The following is a 23,649-nucleotide window of genomic DNA, read 5'->3' on the forward strand; positions in this document are numbered from 1 at the left end:
TAGTTCCATTTCTGTCTATGCAGGGTCAGAAAGTTCTCTAATTTCATAAAAAATATCATAATTTGTATTCAGAAGATTAACGAAGGTCTAACGGGTTTGGAATGACATAAGGATGAGTAATGATGTAGGATGAGTGATTTTCATTTTTGGGTGAACTATCCCTTTAACTACATTTCACTGCTGAAGCCGCTGTTATGAGTGTTTCCACATGGTGTTGCATTGGCCAAGTGGTACAAGTTATGAGTTTTTAATTACGAGTTTTACAAAGACATGAACATTTTTTACAAGTCAGAATCTCGTAATTACAATCATTATGACATGGTGTCAATGTACTTTCCAAACATTTTTTTATCCACCTCGCTGTTGTAGCTGTCAGGTGGTACAACTTTACAAGTTGCAATTATGAGCTTTACAAGGATTTCTATGTTTTTTTTTTTGTTTTTTTTTACAAGTCAGAATCTCGTAATTAAGATAATTCCGGCATGGGGTCAATGCAGTTTCCATCTACTTTATTATCCACCACACTGTTGCGGTGGTCAGGTGGTACCACTTTACAAGTTGTAATTCCGAGTTTTACAAGGATGAGAACATTTTTTACAAGCTGGAATCTTGTAATAATGTTACAGTGGGTGAAAAAATTATTTGATCCCTGCTGATTTTGTACGTTTGCCCACTGACAAAGAAATGATCAGTCTATAATTTTAATGGTAGGTTTATTTTAACAGTGAGAGATGGAACAACAACACAAATCCTGAAAAACGCATTTCAAAAAATATTTGCATTTTAATGAGTGAAATAAGTATTTGATCCCCTATCAATCAGCAAGATTTCTGGCTCCCAGGTGTCTTTTATACAGGTAAGGAGCTGAGATTAGGAGCACTCTCTTAAAGGAAATGCTCCTAATCTCAGCTTGTTACCTGTATAAAAGACACCTGTCCACAGAAGCAATCAATCAATCAGATTCCAAACTCTCCACCATGGCCAACACCAAAGAGCTGTCCAAGGATGTCAGGGACAAGATTGTAGACCTACACAAGGCTGGAATGCGCTACAACACCAAGAGAAGGTGACAGCAGTTGGTACTATTATTCACAAATGGAATAAACACAAACTGTCAATCTCCCTCGGTCTGGGGCTCCACGCAAGATCTCACCTTGTGGAGTTTCAATGATCATGAGAACGGTGAGGAATCAGCCCAGAACTACACGGGAAGATCTTGTCAATGATCTCAAGGCAGCTGGGCCCATAGTCACCAAGAAAACAATTGGTAACACTACGCCGTGAAAGACTGAAATCCTGCAGCACCCGCAAGGTCCTCCTGCTCAAGAAAGCACATGTACAGGCCCGTCTGAAGTTTGCCAATGAACATCTGAATGATTCAGAGGAGAACTGGGTGAAAGTGTTATGGTCAGATGAGACCAAAATCGAGCTCTTTGGCATTAACTCAACTCGCTGTGTTTGGAGGAGGAGGAATGCTGCCTATGACCCCAAGAACACCATCCCCACCATCAAACATGGAGGTGGAAACATTATGCTTTGGGGGTGTTTTTCTGCTAAGGGGACAGACGAGGGCATGCACCGTCAGGGCCAGGGCATTGAATCCAGCCAGAGCATTAAAAATGGGTCGTGGATGGGTATTCCAGCATGACAATGACCCAAAACACACAGCTAAGGCAACAAAGGAGTGGCTCAAGAAGAAGCACATTAAGGTCCTGGAGTGGCCTAGCCAGTCTCCAGACCTTAATCCCATAGACAATCTGTGGAGGGAGCTGAAGGTTTGAGTTGCCAAACGTCAGCCTCGAAACCTTAATGACTTGGAGAGGATCCGCAAAGAGGAGTGGGACAAAATCCCTCCTGAGATGTGTGCAAACCTGGCGGCCAACTACAAGAAACATCTGACCTCTGTGATTACCAACAAGAGTTTTGCCACCAAGAACTAAGTCATGTTTTGCGAAGGAGTCAAATACTTATTTCACTCATTAAAATGCAAATCAATTTATAACTTTTTTGAAATGTGTTTTTCTGGATTTTTTTGTTGTCTCTCACTATTAAAATAAACCTACCATTAAAATTATAGACGGATCATTTCTTTGTCAGTGGGCAAACGTACAAAATCAGCAGGGGATCAAATAATTTTCTTCCCCCACTGTACTGTATTTCCAACATGGTGTCAAAGCACTTTCCATCCACTTTATTTTTCAATTAAGCTATTTTTTTTGTGTGTGCGCAAGCTTTAGGTAAATAACTAGAAGAATGAAGAATAAAGTAAACAGTAAAATAATTTGCACTACAAACCAGTGCATTTATGATTAGGATAATATAATAATATGATTACAAATTCGATATCAATCAGCATTATGGACTGTTTTTTACTAGCTAAAATAACTAGAAGTGAATGATACCAGAAGCCTCACACACTCAATTTATGTATGTGAAAATAATGAATGTAAAAACAAACAAACAAACAAAAAAGGTGTATATCACACCGCAGAAACTCTCTCTGTTTTTTAAAAAACCCAACCAGTGTCATCCACCTTAGTTATCAAGTGTAGCATAACTTCAGGATATTTCAATATTAATACTACTTTTTGTTGCAATATTCATCTTGCTAGGTTGATTTGTTTTTAACGGAAGCCTTAATATATGTATATTATTTTGCTGCAGTGCAGCAAGAGGGATAGTGTCATTTTCACAAAAACAGTAACCGAATATATAACATTTTAGACTGTCACAAGCAGTATGGAATTAACGGCTATGCAGAGACATAAAGATGCAGATATAGTTTGAGCAAGAGTAGGCATCAAAAACGTCCAAGAAATGTACTTAAATATAAACAATACATTAAACTATGACAAAATTCAGTAACACTTTGATTCATATATCAGAAAATCATCAAGGGGACCTAAGGCGAAACACAAACTTTGTTCATTAGATGGCCCTTTGAAGTGGAAATAGGCCTTGACAGACTGTATGAATTCATAAATCATTTTACAAAGGGCTGAACGATTTCATAACATTCATTTGCCTGGATAGAAGAAGGTCATATTTAATAGGGTGGGTGCCAGTGTAGTTACTAAAGTGTTAACATCAATAAAAAAGAAATGTTAATGGATGCAAGACCTCACACAAACTTACAAAATCTGGAGGGCTGTGTGATTCCATGACTGTTCTGCACAGCCGTTCATTCCGTAACCTTTCTAGCAGGTGTAACGGTTCCAGTGTACATGGCTGAGGTCTATTCGCATCCCCATGTTCTCCACGCCGAACAGAGAAAATGACTGCTGAGAGCAGAGAGAATGGAGCCCTACTTAATCCCTCTTGACTGGGAACAAGGATTTCCTCTTACGCTTGTTAACCGGACACTGCTCGACACAATGCTTCATGGCACATATCTAAAATTCCCATCTACCAAATATACTGCCAGCACAACTCTAATGCTTTATGGCCCTAGTCTGTGCTTTCCTTCGTTCCACGAAAACCACGGATCTAGATTTTGATGATATTTCGGACTGAGTAGGAACTGGAGAACACTGAGGCAAGCCGATTAAAAAAGCGTCAATCAACAACATGAGATTAAATGCACATGCCATTAACAATATATGACAGAGATTTGATTTTCCTGACAGCACAGCATCTGTGCCTCCGAGATGAAGCGAGTGGGCTGAATCGGTGCTGTTGCTGCAGTTCTTTGAGCACAGGTCTACCACGAGAGATGAAAGCTGAGGATAAACCAGACAGTTGCCGTTCAAATGGATGCTGCAGCCGCCTGCATGTGCAGTGATAAGGAAAAGGACAGCGTGAGAGCCCTCCAGAGCCCGCTGGAAAAGAACACCCAGGTTTAGCTTCAATCGAAAATAAATCTCCCGACTGAGTTTTAGACAGCATAGCAATGGTCCTCAGACAGGGGGAGAGCGGAGTGACAGTGAGCATCACGTGACCAGAGATCATAATCTCGGCAAAATACTTCTCTGGGCAACTTTAGATTCTATAATTGTTTTATTTGGTATACTTTAGTAAGCAAATCAATTAAATTAATTAAATATTCATTATTAACCGTAAGATTTTAATGTGCATATTTGACCGAATTAAATGTTTCACCAAATACAAATAAATGCAGTAAGTTAATAAATGTTTTAGTTTTGGTGAGACATTCAAATCAGTCAAATATGCATATTAAAACAATGAAAGATGAATAGTTTTAGCTGGTTTTACGGTATATATTATAGTATATATTTGATTATTTCCTGTATTTTGTGGCACCAAAAGTTTTGTGCCTGAAATTAACAGCAAAACTTTTGATGTTTCAGACTTATTAGCCCTATAGTGGAGAGTCAATTTAACACCGGGTCTATAAATTACATAGAGGGACAATGCATTCAATCAGCCAGAAACGTCAATCCAGAAAATGGAGGAGAGAAAAAAATAGTCTTATTCAGCCAAAGTCCACTTCAGTTCTCAAAAGATTTATAACTGTGATAAACATCCACCACTCAGCAAGGAAACTACACAGGAAAAAGATACATTAGACGGCTTTAAAAGAGATCATACGTCCTTGGCTGTCAAAGAGCAGACTTGAGTACAATCGGAAATTTCTAGTGGGACTTTAACATAGCCGCCCATCAAAGAAAAAACACAGGGTCTTGTATTGACATCAAAAATGCAGACTTTTCTCTTATCTCTGTAGGAAACAATTCAAGTTGTGTTTTTGTGAAGGTCAGATCAGCCATTTAGGTTGCAGTGTTATGTGCTGACTTTGCAAGACATGGGCTCTTGTTCTAGAATTACAGGATGGTGAAGAAAAAGGTAATCTCTACACCCTGGAACCAACCTACACTAAATCATCCAAAATTTATTTTTTAAGACAAACTTATGCTGTTAAAGCAAAAACATACACTGAGAAAAATGATTTTGTGGTGAAGTAAATACTACATAAAAACAAAAGTAATTTCTACATTAAATAATTTAGTTCAGGCAATAATTAAAAAAATGTAAGCTTGTACAAATTAAAGTTTGAACTTGTAAGTATATTTTACTTAGAAGTGTTTGTTTACAAGGATTCTTTAAGTTATGATCCTGTTTTTCCCATCATGCACTGGGGCATAAATAATTAAAAAGTTGTTTCGAGTTGTATTTACACTATTTTATAGTTGCTTTTGTTATTAGGTTTAGTATCTTACTGTTTTGTGACGTCTGGAGTTCATTTTCTACTCAAAAATGACCCATTCATAATCAAACACTATTCACTGATTGTTACCATCATTGTGTATGGGGTCTCTGTGTTCATTTGGGTAATAATTAAATTGAGTGGACATATTATTTTAAAAGAATAACAAGCTACTTGCTTGCTTACATGTTTGTAAGTGAATCACATGCTTTAATAGCATGTTTTCTTCCCAGTGCTACATTGTTTAAGTACATTTTATAAACCGTGACTGAGTGAAATGTAGCAGTGCAGTAAGCAGACCAATAGTTGAAGATCTAAAATAAGTTCAAATGTTATTTTGGTTCAACTCAATTAATTATATTTGTTAATATAAATGAGTTTAAATGTTAAGTTAACACAACTTGAAATTACTTATTAGATTATATCATGTTTCATGTTTTAAGTAAAGAATGTTGAGTGAACTCAGATATTTAATTTCATATAACAAAGATTATCTTGTTTATTTTAAGTAAAATTGTTCCAAGTTGGGTTTACTTAAAAAGTGTGATGGAAAAATGGTGCATATATATTTTAAGTAAATCTAACACATCAGTTTTACCAGTGTACAATAATGCTGCACACTAGGATGACCAAACAACTTTAGTTTGGATAGTAACAGCACCACAGAACAAACAGAAACAGTGTTTTGAGGACTTGAACATTGTCCCCAAAAGTGCTTTGAAGTGCTATATTAATATTCATTTAGCTGATAAAGTTTTTTTTGATATATATATATATATATATATATATATATATATATATATATATATATATATAACAAGGAGAGTGTGTTACCATTTCGGCGAGTGTCTGGCTTCAGGCTTAGCCTGAGGACACCAGCAACCTTCTGATCCAGTCTGCTAAAATCAAGAGGTTAGTTTTCTAAGGGTCCCTAGTGAGAAAATGGGAATGTGCAATTGAAAAATGCATGTTATCCATGTCACCCTAATTGTGAAAACCCCTGTGCAAACGAAACACGGAAAGTTATTGCGTTGTTGGCTGCCTATTGATTGTGAGCACCAGCAAAATAAAATTGTTTATTTCATAAGTGTTTCAGTCCATCGAATTACACTTAAATCCTTCAGTTTACTTATTAATGTGGTTTTGATTAATGTTGCTGGCTGTTTTTAACCAACAACTACGCATTGATTACTATACAGTAGGTGCTGAGATTGGCACCATTATGAAAGAAGCTAGTTTATTCAGTTTTGTTTTAATCACTCCATAAAAGCAGAGTGCTAAAGAGCCACCAAAATGTGACAATGACTGGTCCTTCAAAACAAACCGGCTTTATAAATACTCTTAATATATAGGGCTGCAATACAATGTGATTCATTACGGCTTCACGAGAAAGAGATTTAACTCTATTCATTTGTGTTTTGAATTAGTGAAGTTTGTCCCAAGGGAAATACACTCTATTATATTATCCCCAACATGCCTGAAATGACAAATTATACTGTCCAGTGTGCAACATTATGGAACTCAGATGTAAATGGGCTGTTAGCATCGTCACATATCGGCTTCTGAAACATCTTCATAGCATGAAAAATGTCTAACATAAAATCCATCAAACTAAATGCTCAATTGTGTACATCAAAATGCACATTAACTAGACTTTTCCTTTCCACATTATCCATCCGTGTTTGTGGAGACACAATCAAAGTGTAAAAACAACAGAGCTATGAACTCTGCTGATCCCAAAGTACTATTTGCTCAGCATAATAAACATAAACTAAATTGCATGAGATGGTATTTTCCATAAAGACACTTTTCATTCCACCAACACCGCATGCAGATAATATAGGCAGAATTTAAGGGGCAGAAGCTAAAGGTGGGGAAAAATGTCCCTTGCAGTAACATGAGACAGACGACGGCTGGCAAATAGCTCTAATTTTGTGGGTGAAAATAGATAGGAATGAATAACTAAATGTCGGGCACCATCTTTCTCTGCATGACAGTTCTCCCGCTGGGCATCTCCTCTCTCTCTCTCTCTCTCTCTCTCTTACATGCTCTGTTCAACCTTTTGGAGGTGGGAAATCTATTGAATTTCAATTTCTTCTTCTGTGGGAAAGAATACCCCTGAGGTAGAATATTTGACACAGGCACATCACCAGAATAAAATGATATCTATATCAGGCTCTGGGAGGCCACGTAAGGGCGAGAGCAACTTCCTTTTGCTTACAGAGTATTCAGAGGAAAGGCCATTAGGAATCAGCCAATTGGCACGTGGTGGAGATAAAAAAGGGATGAATTGTAGATACACTGGCGCGACACACACACACAACGGTGCGTGTGCATGCTTTTCTTTATGTGGGAAACTAAATTTGTGGTATTTAACCACTGACCCATTAGTAGAATGAATTACAACCTTTGAGCAGGTGTAATATTGTCCACTTGTGGAGTCGGCTTTATCCCGCCACCCCAATACTCACGGGATGGAGCGATGGTCCAGGTGAGGTGCTTGGCCTTGTTCATTACTCTTCATTAGTCTGGACTTCATTCCTCGGTAGGACTTTTTGACGTAATCAGGGGAGCGGCTGCATTTTGTTCGTTTCTGCTCTCTGCGTGATAATGAGCTCATCACAGACTCTGTGTTCAGGGGTCACAGACGTCATTTCCCTCGGCATCGCTCTGTGCTCCACAGCGTGCTGTCCATTCTTTCCTCCAGCCCCGAGGCCCTTTAAGTCTCAGCGGCTATTTGACATTCCTGCCTGCGAAGCTTCTCTTTACATCTCATGGCGCCTAGCGCACTGGAGTCGTTTGTCTAAGTCGAGCCAATGAGACAATCATTCACCTCCCGCTCAGGAGTTCTGCACTTTGACTTTAAATTAGTGCCGGGGAACCTGAGGAGACCGGAGAGAGAGCTGATTGCAAGCAGATGTTACAAGCAAAATTGGCAAAGCTACATAATGCAACACTTAGTCATGGGATCAAGCACATACATAAATTCAGTGCAATCAGAAGTCAATCACACTAGAGCACTGATCTACCTAGGAAACTATAATTATGCTAATTAGCCAATAATAGTAGTGGTTTGTCAATTCAAATGTCTGGGACTGTACCCAAATGTTCAGTGGTGCTTTTGAGAACTGTTACTTTAATGGTAATTATGGATTATTGTCGGTTCAGTATAAGCTAAGCTCAATCACCAACATTTGTATCAAAATGTTGATTACCACAAAAAAACTATTTGCACTTTTCTCAACTTAATGTGTCTCAAAGGTGAGTCAGTGAGGCACTTACAATGGAAGTGAATGGGCTCTAAAAAAAACAATATGCATGCTAACATAATTTTGGTATGAAACAAATTCACTAATTTCACAACTTTTAAATCCTTTACGACTTTAATATCCTCCATTTCATTGTAAATGCCTTATTTTTTTTTTTTTTTTTTTGGTAATGAGGGATGAGGGTCGAATGACCTTACAGCAGAGTTCCTGCTCTTTTTCAGAGATCACTTTCCAAGACTATTCCGGGACATTCCGAAAGTCCTTATTGCAGAAATTAAATTACAATTAAGTAATATATTCCTTATTTCAGTACTTATTGAATTAATGTTAACAAGATACCTACTTGTTGCAGAACTGATTTCATGACTCTTAAGACTGATTATAACTAGCAATTTGTACTGCAGTGTCAGAATACAATAATAATAATAATAATAAAGTATTAAAGGTTTGGTATTTTGTAGTGGTATTGTAGGAAGCTCCACATAAATGAACAAATGAACACTCAGAATACAAAACTCAACAATGGTTGATGACAAAGAAACATACCTTTAGATTTAAAGAAAAAACCTCATCGGCTGACAACGACACCTGAAAGAACCAAATAATGCAATGGTATAATTAATTCATGCCACAATGCATGAATTAGAGAATCTACTGTAAGCATCAGTACATTACTGTGGACATCACACCATTACAGTTGACCTGTAATATACAATAATATCACAATCCTGTTCACTATGAATTTGTGTAAGTGTGAAATTACTGAATTGTAATAAATTACAAAATTGCAAATTACATCAAAAACACACCCAAATATAAAAAAACAAGCACACCCAGGATCAACAGTAAGCTAGGCTACCTGAAGAACTCAGCTTAACTCGCATGTCCCTCACGTTATCTGGCCTTCCTTCGGCCTCCCAGGGGGATAAATCAAGAGACCTACAGCCCTGTAAATCAACAGGACAGGGCTCTGCAAAGGTCAGGCCACATGTAATTACAGCTAATTAAACTGTGCCAGGGAGATGGAGCTGAAATTTACCACCACTCATTAAAGCCGAGGAGACGGCGCTAATTGGACATCAACCCTCCTGTAACTCACTGCCCTGTTAACTGTCATGCTGAATCGCCTTCATAAGTCACGATCAATGTAAAACATCAGCTAGCGCTTTAGAATGAAGTACAGTCGCATACACAGCATAACTGCAGGAAGAGGAACCAACAGAGCGAACAGAGCTTTAACCCTCTATTGCATAAATTATGAATGCGAGGTAGAAAAAAAAAAAAATTCAAGAAAATACAATTATCTAAACACTGACACAGTTGTACAATGTTGCCTCTAGGCGACAAATATTTTTTAGAAAGCTGGCATAACATACAAGTCATTTCTGTGATTCTAACTTATAAAATGGCATTCACTCACTAACAAATGCTGAAAAATTGAATTGAAAAAGGGCAGTATGAGGGCAGTTCACCAGAGCACAAATGTGCATCTCCGCAGTGTGCCATGCCAGAAAAATAATTTGAAATGACTGCCAAGACGTGTGACCAAGAAAAACAATTTTATTGGTTTACTCAAAGCCACCCGTTCGTTATTAACCATCCAGTATGCATCATGTGTTTGCAGAGTAAAGAAAATGTGTGTAACCCTGAGGCAACATCATGCAATAGAGGGTTAATAGGAAGTGGCATCTACAACAATTCATGAACAACATATTTTAAGTGATGCAATCGTGCATGTGACTCCCTGATCTGCACAAATAAAATGCCACAATATAACCAGTTTTTTGCTATAACAAATCGGGAGTGTGATCACCCCAGTAGTCTTTATTGTTAATTTTATTGCTAACTGCTCTCTTCTTTCTTTTGCATGTCAGAATGTTTGTGATATTGCCTCTGAACAAGTGACACCGCAATTGTAGTCTATTCTTTATCCATCGTTGAATCTTGACAAGCCTGATTAACACTCCCCTCGGTTGTCAGCATCTAGGACGTTCACGTTCCATCAGACTGTCTCTGTGATGTACCACCATCCTCACTCTCACTTTGCCCTTCGCTTTCTGTCATTCGGTCCATTTCCCTCTTTATTTTTGTAGTTATACTGATTTATACTATATATGGAGCAACATAAATATATACTATCATTTTTACACAATTGGTATCATGTTTTGTTTATTGGGTTTTGTAATGAGGTACATTAAGAGCTGCAAATATTTTATTTCACCACAAAACGACAACAGATGGTAGTGATGGTTTTGTGAAGTGCAGGTTATAACAGCTGATCAAACAGAGCTGCTGTGAGGCAGCTAATATCTTGCGCTTTGAAAATCCATCAGTTTGTCTCTTCAGCAAAGGATTTGGAAGAGTCAGAATGTTGAGCTGTTAGGATCACTGCTCAGTTCAACCATCAAATCCAAGATGTTCTCATAAAAGAGATTTATGTCATATGGAACCAGTGTTTTTCTAGCATTTGTTGTCAGTCTGTTTTGTGTGTTTTCCTTTGTTTCAAAAGAAAAATAAGAAAAATATAAAAATGTGTATATTCTTTTAAATTGTAGTACAACATGCTTCGTGCAATACAAACCGATTTTAAGCTGAATTTTTAGTTCAATAGAACTGTATGCATTTACCATTTTACTGTTCACATATTATTTGAGCAGGGCTGTGCAGCATTCAGAACTGTGAGAATACCTTTTGAATTCCAGCTCAATTAATGATGAAATGCATTCACAATTGCAGAGGTCATACGAATGCCTTTGAATTTCATTCCACTTCACATTAGAAATTTGCATTCTATTATAGAGCACACACTATACTTGCTGGACCGGAGTAATGGCTGCTGAAAATTCAGCTTTGCCAACATAGGAATACATTTTAAATTATAAAACATATTACATTTTAAAATATATTAAAATAGAAAAACAGTTATTTAAAATTGTTATAATATTACATATTATAGCAATTTTACTGTAATTTTTAATCAAATAAGTATAGCTCTAGTGAAAAATATACATTTATTGTTAATTTGTATATTCATGTTATGGACCATAGAAGAAAAGCAATTTTTCCCAGAACACTGGAATAAACTCCAAAGTCTTTTAAATGGTGCCAAACAATATGAAGCTAAACAGCAAGCCTAAGAAAACATCTGTTTTTACCCATTTGTTATTGTGTTTGACAAATGAAATTTCTCTTTTTGAGTGACTGTTGAATTTCTTTGAATAGAAGTTCCACTTCCTGTCGTTCTCACTCAAATTACATTTCAACATCATGTGGAGCGTGAACAATTCTTTTCGAATCCAAACTCGTGAACTGAACCAATTGTTCAATTCTAAATGTTGACCAGCCCTGTTGCTCAATAAAGGAAATGATTATGACTGTGAGAAAGTCAACATTCTACAGTGCCATAAAATCACTCACCCATTAAGATGCAACCTGTGCTGGAGAAGAAACTAAATCAATGCTGCTCTACCGTTACCCGTGGTGTTCCGTCATACATGCATACATCTGAAAATCACATATACCAAAAAGTGGAGTTTATCGCTCTGTGCCTCAGCCACAAGCACCTTCATACATAATGGAAAAGAGATCTGGAAAATATGTATTTTACAACTGCACGTCCATGGAGCCCCTGATTGTACCCTGAAGTAGGAAGCTAAGCCCCAACAAAAGTAAAGTGAACTCTTTGTGAACTTTCTAAGACTGGCAGAGGTTATTTATTTGTTTACTTAGTATCTCTGTGCTCTCAAGGCACCCTGATGTAGCGCCGTTGCTTGTGGAGGTATGCCTTGCAAGCAAAGACACAGGTGGAAAGCTTGTTATCTTGAACAGGGCACAGCTTTTCCCACACAGGGCACATTCATCAAGACTGAGAGGGCTGGACAAGGTTCCTCGCCTTTTCTCCTCTAGCAGCTTCTGTTCTTCCTGTAGCCTCTCATGTCTCCTTCTTTCCATTCCATGTTCACCTTCAACCTCATATTCCTGTGCTGAACTGCATAGAGCTTTTGCTTCCTCTCCCAGCCTCATCTGTCTTCTCAACACCTCCCTTTCAGCTCAATTCCCCCCATTCCCTTCTTCCCCATTCTGCCTTTCGTTTTTACTCCTCTTCTTTTGGCAACATTCTCACATTCAGTCATCACCTCATCTCCCCTGGCATCATGTCTGGGCACATCCAGGCTCTGTCACACATAGCAACATCTCCCATCACTCGAGTTCTCCTGCCAGTGTGCAATGGATGAGGACTCCCATCCCTCAGTAGAATGCATTTCCCCTCAACATGGAGCTTGAATCCTACAAGTGGTTTGTGTTTATTTCTGCAACACAAAGATAATTAGATGTACGTGTGTTTTTCAGAAAGAATGCATTTTATTGCACCAGCATTGCCTGCAGCTGTATGTACTGTGTGTACAATAAGCATTGCTACTGCATTCGCAGTAGTGATCGTGAAGTGGGGCCATGGTATCAAAGTCGCAATCGCAAGCATACAATCACGATGCCACCCCAGTTTAATAGCATCAAACAACTAGCTAAAATTTGCTTATTGTGGTTATTAATGGTACTTGCTAAGTGGTGCTTATTAAATTTTCCTGAGAATAAACAATGAGTAACTCATCCACAAAGGCATGAATGACTGACTTTTCTACGAAAGAAGGCGGAATTGGCTAAAAAAATAATAGACTTCCACTGAAAATATCATATAGGTTCAGGAATGGCTTTTTTTCATGTTTCATTTTGAAGAATATTTCAACCGTTTTTGTCCATGCAGTGAAAGCGGGGTCCAAAACTAAATGTAATTGGAAGCTATTAACTTTTATCCAAACAACTATCCCTTTAATGCTTTAGCAACCACCTACCAGTACCCTAGCAACTTAATGGCACCTACAACTTAACCAGCACACAAACAACTCCTTCCCAAAGCACTAGCAACTACCCAGATGACCTTAGCAATTTTTTTACAAATAGTACCAATGGCTTAAAAACCACACGGAACACCTAGGAACTGTTTAACAACATACCGATTGTTCAGCTGACGAAAATCTTTCTGAATAATAATAATAACAATAATAATAATAATACTTTTAGCAGACAAAAACTCAAAAACCCTACAAGTAACTGTTAGAAACCATCTACTACTGAGCTAGCAACCATCCAGAACACACAACCTACAACCTAGAGTAACAACCGCTCAGAACACCCTAGAAACTGACTACAAATGGTCTAGCAACTCTAAAACACCTTTGTAACCATACCAATGCACTATTAACAACCCAGAACACCGTAGCAGGCATCTACCAATGGCCTAGCAACCATCCAAAACACACAAGCAACCCCCTAAGAACCACAAACACAAACACACACACAAAAACACTCAGAACCCCCTAACAACCAACTTATAAAGCACCTACAGTGTCAATGGCTTAACAACCACCCAAAACACACTAGTAACCAATCAAAACCTCCCCAGCAACCAACAACCAATGGCCTAGCAACCACCCAGAACACCTAGCATAGCACAAAAGAGCTGTACTGTACCTTGTTTTTTGTATAGGTATTGGTGTTGTGGGGAGATATGGGGCATGGTCAGGTTTCTACAATTGACTGTAAAAAAAAAAAAAAAAAAAAATGCATCTACACTACCCTCCACTGTAGAAAATTGAAGCCAAAATGTCCCAGGTATGGCCACTGTCAACTTGCAACAATGATGCTATTTGGAGCCCGAGCCTGCGCAGTAGTGATCGTGAAGTGGGGCCATGGTATCAAAGTCGCAATCGCAAGCAAACAATCATGATGCCACCCCAGTTTAATAGCATCAAATAATAACACCTGAACATACATCAGCATGATAAGAACTACCAGAAAGCATCTTTGGGAAAAAAATATATTTGAAGTGTAATTTGATTTTTTTTAGTTTGGCTCATGTCCCATTTGGGGTTTATGACATATACTGCAGATTTTCAGAACATGTGCAGTACACTTGGACTGTGTCCGAAATCACCCCTAGGGCACTGTTTGAGCGGACAGCCATTTTTAGTTGCATCCGAAACCATAGTGGACATTAGCGAGTACACTCATTCAATCCCATAATGCACCGTAATAACTAGTGTACAAGCAATGTACACTCAATGGTTAGAGAAAACCCATAATGCACTCTGAGAGTTGTGTAGAATGAATTCCCATGTCTCGCCAGAAGATGGCACTTGCAGTTGAATCATCCATCCATCCATCCATCCATCCATTTTCCAAACCTCTTGTACAATGTGAGTACAGCATAATATCATACAGACCTAAATTCAATGTTAACTGAGTATTAAATAGTTTATACATGCTAGTTTCCATGACAAAGTTAAAGTATAAAAATACTTTTTTTGTATATAGAGTATAAAAATTTAGAACACCGCTTTGGTTTCTTACGCATACCCAAAGAAGAAATCTTACAATCACTCCAAATGCATGTGTGTGTGTGTGTGTTTTATTATTAAAGGCCTTGCGCATTTGAGTCTTTCTGCCACGCTGATCACCTACACAGCAGCACATCAGTTGAGCAACAGATGCCGTCTAACACTCCAGTTGCTTCCTAATTCAATTATTCTGCCCGTTTGTTTTCGGGTCACACTGCCAGCATGCTTCACAATGGCAAGCAAACTGGGCCAGTTCACACCTGCCACCAGTGAAGGTGAAGTAAGAGAGGGAGAGTGCAATTCAGAGGAGAGGTCTCGTCCGCTGCACTGGTGTGGCTGTAAGTCAGCAGGGCTTGAGCTTGATGCTACTTATTTTGAGAGCATCTGACAGTGTGATTCATTTCTCCTCTGCAGTCCAACAGACTGTAAGGTGAGAACAAGAGCAGAGCCTGGGGACGTGTGTACACAGAGTGCGTACGCTTGGATACTCACACTCACACACACACCTCTCGAACTCTCTCCACGTGTCAGCAGAGGATGGAAGAGGGTAAGGATAAGAGCAGCCTGCAGCAAGGTGAGACCGTGTGTGTGTGAAGGCTACGGCTGTGATTCAGTGACAGGTTGAGGAGAGAGAGACACACGCATGATGTTCACAGCGGTGCTCAATACCAGAAGTGACATCTTCAGTGTCTGTCTTATGCTCCAGTGAGATTTCTACCCACATCCATGGGCATTTTCATACAGGGGTCAGAGAAGGGCTGACTCATGCACTCACACTTAGAGTTCAATTTACGTAGCAATCTGCAAGCTCGAATAAATTCATGAATTAGAAAATAAATGTACGCAACCAAGGATGTTTTTATTACACAGTCAACTAAGCCTTACATGACAAGTGACTTATGTTGTAGCCACAGGAAATAACATCATGACAACACTGACTAGCTGATGGGACCATACAAAAGCTGTGACGCTAAAGGCAGCAGAAAGTGGAGGGCAAAAAAGTATGAAAATTAAATATCCACAAAGGATGCATTATACTGATCTAAAGCAACTGCAAAGACATTTATAATGTTATAATGAATTTTCTATACATCAAATAACCCTGAAAATAATGTATCAATATAAATCAGCACAATAGTTTTCAACACTGATAATAATAAATGGCGTGCACCTTATTTTAGCGTATGTGTACTTAAAGTGTACCTACCTAAGAAAATTCTGGTAATATAAGGTAACTACATGGGGTAGGGTTAGGTTTAAGGGTAGGTTCAGGGTTAGTACCTAGTTATTGTAATTATACTATGTTTCTTGATCAGCAAATCAGTATATTACAATGATTTTTGCAGGATCATAACACTGAAGACTGGAGTAATGACCTCAAACTTTTGAACGGCAGTGTATATGTTAAATAAAAATATTCAGTTGCTAAAGGGACTATACTAATCATCCAAACCCCTTTATTACAACATGTTTTAGTTGTGTTATTAACTCACACATTTTGATTTAACAAAGCAGAGGACTCCATTACCGTACTTACACTGAAAGCGTCCAGCATCAAGCATCACGCAAAAACAGCTCGAGGCTGCCTTCACTGAAAGCATTAAACCAGCACATTATCTTGGAATATTCATTAGCAAAATGTTGAACTTAAAAGCAATAATAAAATAAATAACCCTAATGGTGCATCATTATCCAGAAATTCAGTTGGCATACAAAATAATTTCACATTTAATTTTAATAACACTACAAATAAAGTACACACGTGTAAAAAAAACAATATAATTTGAATTAGAGATTGAATGTCACATGATCGTTTAGAAATCATTAAAATATACTGATTTGCTGCTGCTAAAGAATATATATATATATATATATATATATATATATATACAGTGGGTACGGAAAGTATTCAGACCCCCTTAAATTTTTCACTCTTTGATATATTGCAGCCATTTGCTAAAATCATTTAAGTTCATTTTTTTTTCCTCATTAATGTACACACAGCACCCAATATTGACAGAAAAACACAGAATTGTTGACATTTTTGCAGATTTATTAAAAAAGAAAAACTGAAATATCACATGGTCCTAAGTATTCAGACCCTTTGCTCAGTATTTAGTAGAAGCACCCTTTTGATCTAATACAGCCATGAGTCTTTTTGGGAAAGATGCAACAAGTTTTTCACACCTGGATTTGGGGATCCTCTGCCATTCCTCCTTGCAGATCCTCTCCAGTTCTGTCAGGTTGGATGGTAAACGTTGGTGGACAGCCATTTTTAGGTCTCTCCAGAGATGCTCAATTGGGTTTAAGTCAGGGCTCTGGCTGGGCCATTCAAGAACAGTCACGGAGTTGTTGTGAAGCCACTCCTTCGTTATTTTAGCTGTGTGCTTAGGGTCATTGTCTTGTTGGAAGGTAAACCTTCGCCCAGTCTGAGGTCCTGAGCACTCTGGAGAAGGTTTTCGTCCAGGATATCCCTGTACTTGGTCGCATTCATCTTTCCGTCGATTGCAACCAGTCGTCCTGTCCCTGCAGCTGAAAAACACCCCCACAGCATGATGCTGCCACCACCATGCTTCACTGTTGGGACTGTATTGGACAGGTGATGAGCAGTGCCTGGTTTTCCACACATACCGCTTAGAATTAAGGCCAAAGTTCTATCTTGGTCTCATCAGACCAGAGAATCTTATTCAGGTGTTTTTAGCAAACCCATGCGGGCTTTCATGTGTCTTGCACTGAGGAGAGGCTTCCGTCGGGCCACAAAGCCCCGACTGGTGGAGGGCTGCAGTGATGGTTGACTTTCTACAACTTTCTCCCATCTCCCGACTGCATCTCTGGAGCTCAGCCACAGTGATCTTTGGGTTCTTCTTTACCTCTCTCACCGAGGCTCTTCTCCCCCGATAGCTCAGTTTGGCCGGACGGCCAGCTCTAGGAAGGGTTCTGGTCGTCCCAAACATCTTCCATTTAAGGATTATGGAGGCCACTGTGCTCTTAGGAACCTTAAGTGCAGCAGAAATTTTTTTGTAACCTTGGCCAGATCTGTGCCTTGCCACAATTCTGTCTCTGAGCTCTTCAGGCAGTTCCTTTGACCTCATGATTCTCATTTGCTCTGACATGCACTGTGAGCTGTAAGGTCTTATATAGACAGGTGTGTGGCTTTCCTAATCAAGTCCAATCAGTATAATCAAACACAGCTGGACTCAAATGAAGGTGTAGAACCATCTCAAGGATGATCAGAAGAAATGGACAGCACCTGAGTTAAATATATGAGTGTCACAGCAAAGGGTCTGAATACTTAGGACCATGTGATATTTCAGTTTTCTTTTTAATAAATCTGCAAAATGTCAACAATTCTGTGTTTTTCTGTCAATATGGGGTGCTGTGTGTACATTAATGAGGAAAAAAAAATGAACAAATGATTTTAGCAAATGGCTGCAATATAACAAAGAGTGAAAAATTTAAGGGGGTCTGAATACTTTCCGTACCCACTGTATATATATATTATTGAAATGGAAAGTATAGGAAAGCAGAATAAAATTATTTATTTTAATTTTCTATATTAACAACAACAACAACAAAACATCTTTATTTTCTATTTTAACAACTGACCTTAAACTTTTGAACAATAGTGCGCGTTAAAAAGTGTCTGAAAAAGCTCTGCAGCATTTCAAAGATGTGTGTGTTCATTAACTGAAACACTGCACTGATTGTAATGGAATCAATCAAGTTTTGAGACACTGTGACACACAACACGTGTCCAGGGCAGATATTATATTTCTAACCTGTCTAAACATAAACCTAACCCTAGAATCTGATTAGTTGATGAGAATATTCTTCCAGGACCAACAAAGATGTTGATTCGGCAACATGTCCTCCTTGTCTACATCACATTAAGCTCATTAACTTCTAATGTGAACAATAATAAGAACTATAGAAACACCAGGGGAAAATAAAGAAACCTTTTAATAAAACTTCTGCCTTCCTAGAGGTGTACTCATCAAATCATTATAATCTATTTAAGTGTTGCAGTGGTGCCATTGTCTTAATGAAGTTTAGATGAAATGCAAAAAGTTAGCCGCTGATGGGATTTTCTTTTTCATCTCCAAAACAATAATTCCCTATTACCTCTGTAAACCTGTAAGAGGATAAAGCGCTCACTCTCCAGGCCTGGCATTAAACAGATGACTAAGCACAGCCTATTTATCTTAATTAAAGCTCCTCTCAATCAGCGAGAAAGACAGGGCCTCTGAGGACAGGGAACAGCCACACACACACACTCTAATTCTATGTTCATGGTCACATCTATTATGGTTGACTTGTGAAAGAGATGTGCCCTTCCGACACCCTGAAGCTTTGCTGCTTTTATTTGCACCGGAAATCAATCATGGGCAGATGAAAATCCAGCCATATGTGAAAACACCCACTATAGCTTTCACCTTTCACTGTACACCTTTTATTTCAAACCGTCGCTGTCTTGAGATGGAGAATTTACACATTTAGGTCAGAAAAAAGCTAATAGGCACATTTTAAAAAGCAAATTTCAATAATTCTTTTTTTCAGAGATGCAAACAGGTAAGGGGGGAAAAAGGTAAGACAATTTTGGCGGATTAGACAGCAATGCTGACCTAAAATGCAAAATGTTTGCCCTCTCTCTTCACCGTTCCCACATCTCAGGAGGCCCCTCAGGACAGACACAGACAGGATAACAGGACAGGGGACTCCAGGATGAAACAAACATTTGGGGCGCCATGGCGGATCAGGGAGCACAGGAGTCCATGGTGGTGCAGGGAGCACAGGAGGCCATGGCGGGTCGTCTTCGGGGATGTGGCCTCGGTCCCTCGGCTCGGCCCCTACAGCCGGAACCCTTCTACCCCCCCCAAAATCCATGGGGCATCAGGAGCCCTCCCGGGGCTAAACACACAGGAACACGACAATCCACAGGAACAGGGGCCCACACTGGGCTAGGCTAGGAATCTGAGGCTTCTTTACTGGGTATGATGGAAGCACAAAAGCCCTCCTTTGGCTGGACGTGGAGTCAGAGGCCCTCACAGGGTAAACTCAGGAACCGCTTCCACTTCAGCGACAGGAGAGGCAGGCGGCTGGGAATGGCCTCCACGGCCATGACTAGAGGAGCCGCCTGCCCCAGACAAGTTTCCATGGACAAGACAAGACTGGATTAAAACTGCTCTTGTGGATACAACAAGACTTTAAAATGACTCTGGTCAGGGGCTGGGAATGGCACTCCTGGCCGTGACTACTGAACGGCCGGTGGGCTTGAGGGACCCACAGCCGGTGGGCTTGAGTGAGCGGCGGCCTGCGAACTTGACTTTGGAGTGGCCGGCAGGCTTGGGTTAGCCACAGCCGGTGGGCTGGACAGATAATCGTCCGACAGACTTGACTGATGATCAGCCAGCAGGCTTGAGTGAGGTGCAACTTCGTAGCGGCCGGTGAACTTGACTGATGCACGGCGCACTCGGTAATCCCACCGAACTCCCACGCATCATCCACGGGCTAGAGCGGGAAGGCGAGAGGCGATTTCCATACCGCGGGGGGGAACACAAACAGGAACAAAACAAAAGACTTTCAAAAACGGAAAACAAAACGGTGAAAAAAGGGGCGCTGCTTACTTTCTGTTTAGGTCTGGTCTTCTGTCACGGTGCACACAGCAGGGAGGACCGAGGAGACGAGGATAACTCAAAATAACAGTCTTTAATGAAAAGACAACAAAGGCAAGGCTGGGACACACAGGAACACCGGGAGTAACAAGTAGACCAGACAAAAAGGAGCCGAACGGGCAGGAAGTAAATACACAAGATAATTAACACACACAGCTGGACGAAATCATAATCAAACTTAACAAGGATAGGAAAAACCATATAAGGGCACAAGAGGGCGGGAAACACACGACAGAGGACTGATACTGAGAAGTTTGCATCTATGTTTTTTTTATTTGGGGTTAGCTGTTTCATATTCAAAGTCTGGTGTACACACTGTAAAAAAAATATTTTTCTAAGTTTCAGTCTTTCTTCTTCTAAAAAAGTTAAATTCAGTGTGTTACTTTCTGTTTTATTATTTCTCGTAATTTTACTAACACTTTCAATTCCTGAGCAAAAACGTTTTTACTGACATTTTTAAAGTGAAATGAAATCTGACATATGAAGAAGTTTGACCAAATGTCACAAATAAAAGCATGTGCAGTACATTTAAGTACAGGTAATCTCTTGAACAGGTTTATTAGATGAAATATGAATAAAATAATAATCAACAATGCATATTTAATGCTATGATTAGTTATTTTAAAATTATGATGATTACATGAGTAAGTAGTGAGCAATTTTAATGAATAGCATGCATTTAACGTGTTCACTTTTTTGAGCAGCTTACACATTGTTAGTCATACATACAATCATTAAATAAGCAGTGTGTATAATATAGACACTGTAGAATAAAATGTTATTCAGACAAAATGTCTAACATATAGGAAACTTTTTGCTGGAAACTCTTGCATGAAAAAAAGTGTTACACTTTACAATAAGGTTTTATTCATTTCATACATTGTTAATGCATTATTAATTTATAAATATAATATATTACTGTCCATTGTTAGTTCATGTTTGGTCATAATATATTGGCTAATGTCAATTTACACATTTTCAAATGTTAAAAATGCATTAGAAATAAATATTTAGAAGTAAATTTATATAGTTTATATGTTTACAGTAGATATATATATATATATATATATATATATATATATTTTTTTTTTTTATGTAGCACCATGGTCCTGTGAGACATGACATTTCATTTCCTCATATGTCTCCACATAGCAGAATGACAATAAAGCTCACTTGAACTTGAACTTGAATTTGAACCACACAAAGATATTTCAAGTAAAAAAGTATGGAATTATTAAAAAATAAAACACTTTCACTCAGTGTCAGACGTGAACAGTAGAGCATCAGTCTGACATGCTGCATTTTCTGATCTTATTTCTAAGTAGAAAAATCTTCTTGGAATTCAACAATCAATAAGTTCTATAAGCTTGAAGTCCAACTAACAGCATTATCTGTGTCATTCAAGAAAATTTAGAACAAGGAGACTGCTACAGGGTAGCTGGTCCTAGCAATAATATATGAGAGGTGAAGGGATTCTGTGTAGCAAACAACCCCAGGAGCAGCTAAACATGGAAATTAATTACTGTGTAATATTCATGTTTGGTAGTTACATGTTAGATGCACAATGTCACAGTTGAGTGAACAAATCAATATATCAGTGAATTAAATTCAAAGTTTGAAGGTAAACATTTTAAATTGACCAGTTAGCACTATTTATGCCATTTTAATCAGCTAGTCATGCAGAATGATTCCCTCCCACAGCCTAGTGCAATTTAGCTTTTGCTATGGGCCACAATACATGCATAAAAGCTATTTAATGTGTAGTTTTTTTCATTCTGTTACATTAAAGTAGGCTTTTATTTCACCACCCTTTAAAAGTGTGCTATCAAGAATGCATGCTAATTTTTTTCCGTCCTGTTGCTAGATAATGATCAACCAAGCACGACCTCAAAACGTTTTACATAAAACCGATGATATAAAAATTCTAATAAAATTACATAAAAAATTAACCATAATTGGGAGGACCATTGGTATGCAATCTAAACTGAAATTATACTTAAAGGAATAATTCATCCAAAAATGAAAATTTGATTACATAATTTGCGTCACATCACTTGCTCGCCAGTGAATCCTCTGCAGTGAATGGGTGCCGTCACAATTAGAGTCCAAACAGCTGATAAAAACATCACAATAATCCACAAGCAGGGGCGGATTGGCCATCTGGCAATTCTGGCAAATGCCAGAGGGGCCTGACCATTTTCTTTAATGTGGGCCAGTCAGATTTAAATAAATAAATAAATAATATAAAACAATTTATATAAATAAATTGTTTTTACATGCCAACAGCGCATATGATGGCTTTTTATCGTTTGCACGATTTGTTTTCCCAGCGGGCCGCTGTACAATGTGGGCCGGCCCATTCCGAAAATAAACAAAGAATAAATTAGCTATAGTAAATGTAGCCTACGTAGGCTGTATTGGTTAATCGGTCCAGACGAACGGCCCACTTGAGTAAAAAATTCTTTTTTTTTTAAAGTTATATTTTTGGGCTTTTTTTAAAAAAAATGTTATGCTTTTATTAGATAGGACAGTAGTAGAGAGCAGACAGGAAAGCATTGGGTGGAGAGAGGGGGCGGGATCGGCAAAGGACCTCAAGACGGGAATCGAACTCGGGTCGCCATGAGCACAGTTGCGCTATATGTTGGCGCACTAACCACGACTATTGGTCACTAATATTGGCGCCGACTAAAATAAATTAAAAAATAAAATAAAATAAAATAAAAAAATTCTAATTAATTTCGCGTGCTCTGGCTCAGTGCAGTGGCTCAAAAGCGCTCGTCAATGTCAAAATGTTTGTAATAGCCAATCAAAGAAAGCGGGATTTACTGTTCACAGAGCTAAGCTGCACGGCACTTGAATGCGAGCTGAGGTCAAATTTAAGCAGCTAAACATGACGAGACAATTCAGTAATATTTGCTAACTATTTACGATATTAAAAAAAAATGTTAAACAACAGACATTATTTTTCAGGTATGCAAACTACTACTGTTATTCACTACCTGGGCTGCGTTCAGCCCCGAAAAAACGGTGCAAAACGTTTATTAAACGGAAACGGTGGCACATTGAACACCTTGTTCTGATGACGCAAGTGTTGCAACTATGGCAGCTGAGAAGGCCATTCTTTGTGTTCTTTTTGAAGAATTTTCGAA

At 38.6% G+C, this 23,649-nt stretch overlaps 1 protein-coding gene across 12 annotated transcripts in view; it reads right to left on the reverse strand.

Annotated features, from left to right (window-relative positions):
- The window catches only part of galntl6 (polypeptide N-acetylgalactosaminyltransferase like 6), a 348,569-nt gene that overhangs the window by 220,592 nt on the left and 104,328 nt on the right, over positions 1-23,649 (reverse strand). For 5 of the 12 annotated variants that reach the window (XM_058772440.1, XM_058772430.1, XM_058772516.1 and 2 more), the window contains 3 exons: positions 12,570-12,743; positions 8,980-9,021; positions 7,636-8,046 (listed from right to left, as the gene is read on the reverse strand). The exons of 6 other annotated variants lie outside the window; for them this stretch is intronic. The gene's annotated coding sequence lies outside the window, so the exon portion shown is untranslated. Of the gene's footprint in view, positions 1-7,635; positions 8,047-8,979; positions 9,022-11,850; positions 12,056-12,569; positions 12,744-23,649 lie in introns of those variants that run through there. One more of the 12 variants, XM_058772499.1, reaches the window with a different exon arrangement.

The sequence above is a fragment of the Onychostoma macrolepis genome, chromosome 01 (assembly GCF_012432095.1).
Source record: "Onychostoma macrolepis isolate SWU-2019 chromosome 01, ASM1243209v1, whole genome shotgun sequence".
NCBI lineage: Eukaryota > Metazoa > Chordata > Actinopteri > Cypriniformes > Cyprinidae > Onychostoma > Onychostoma macrolepis.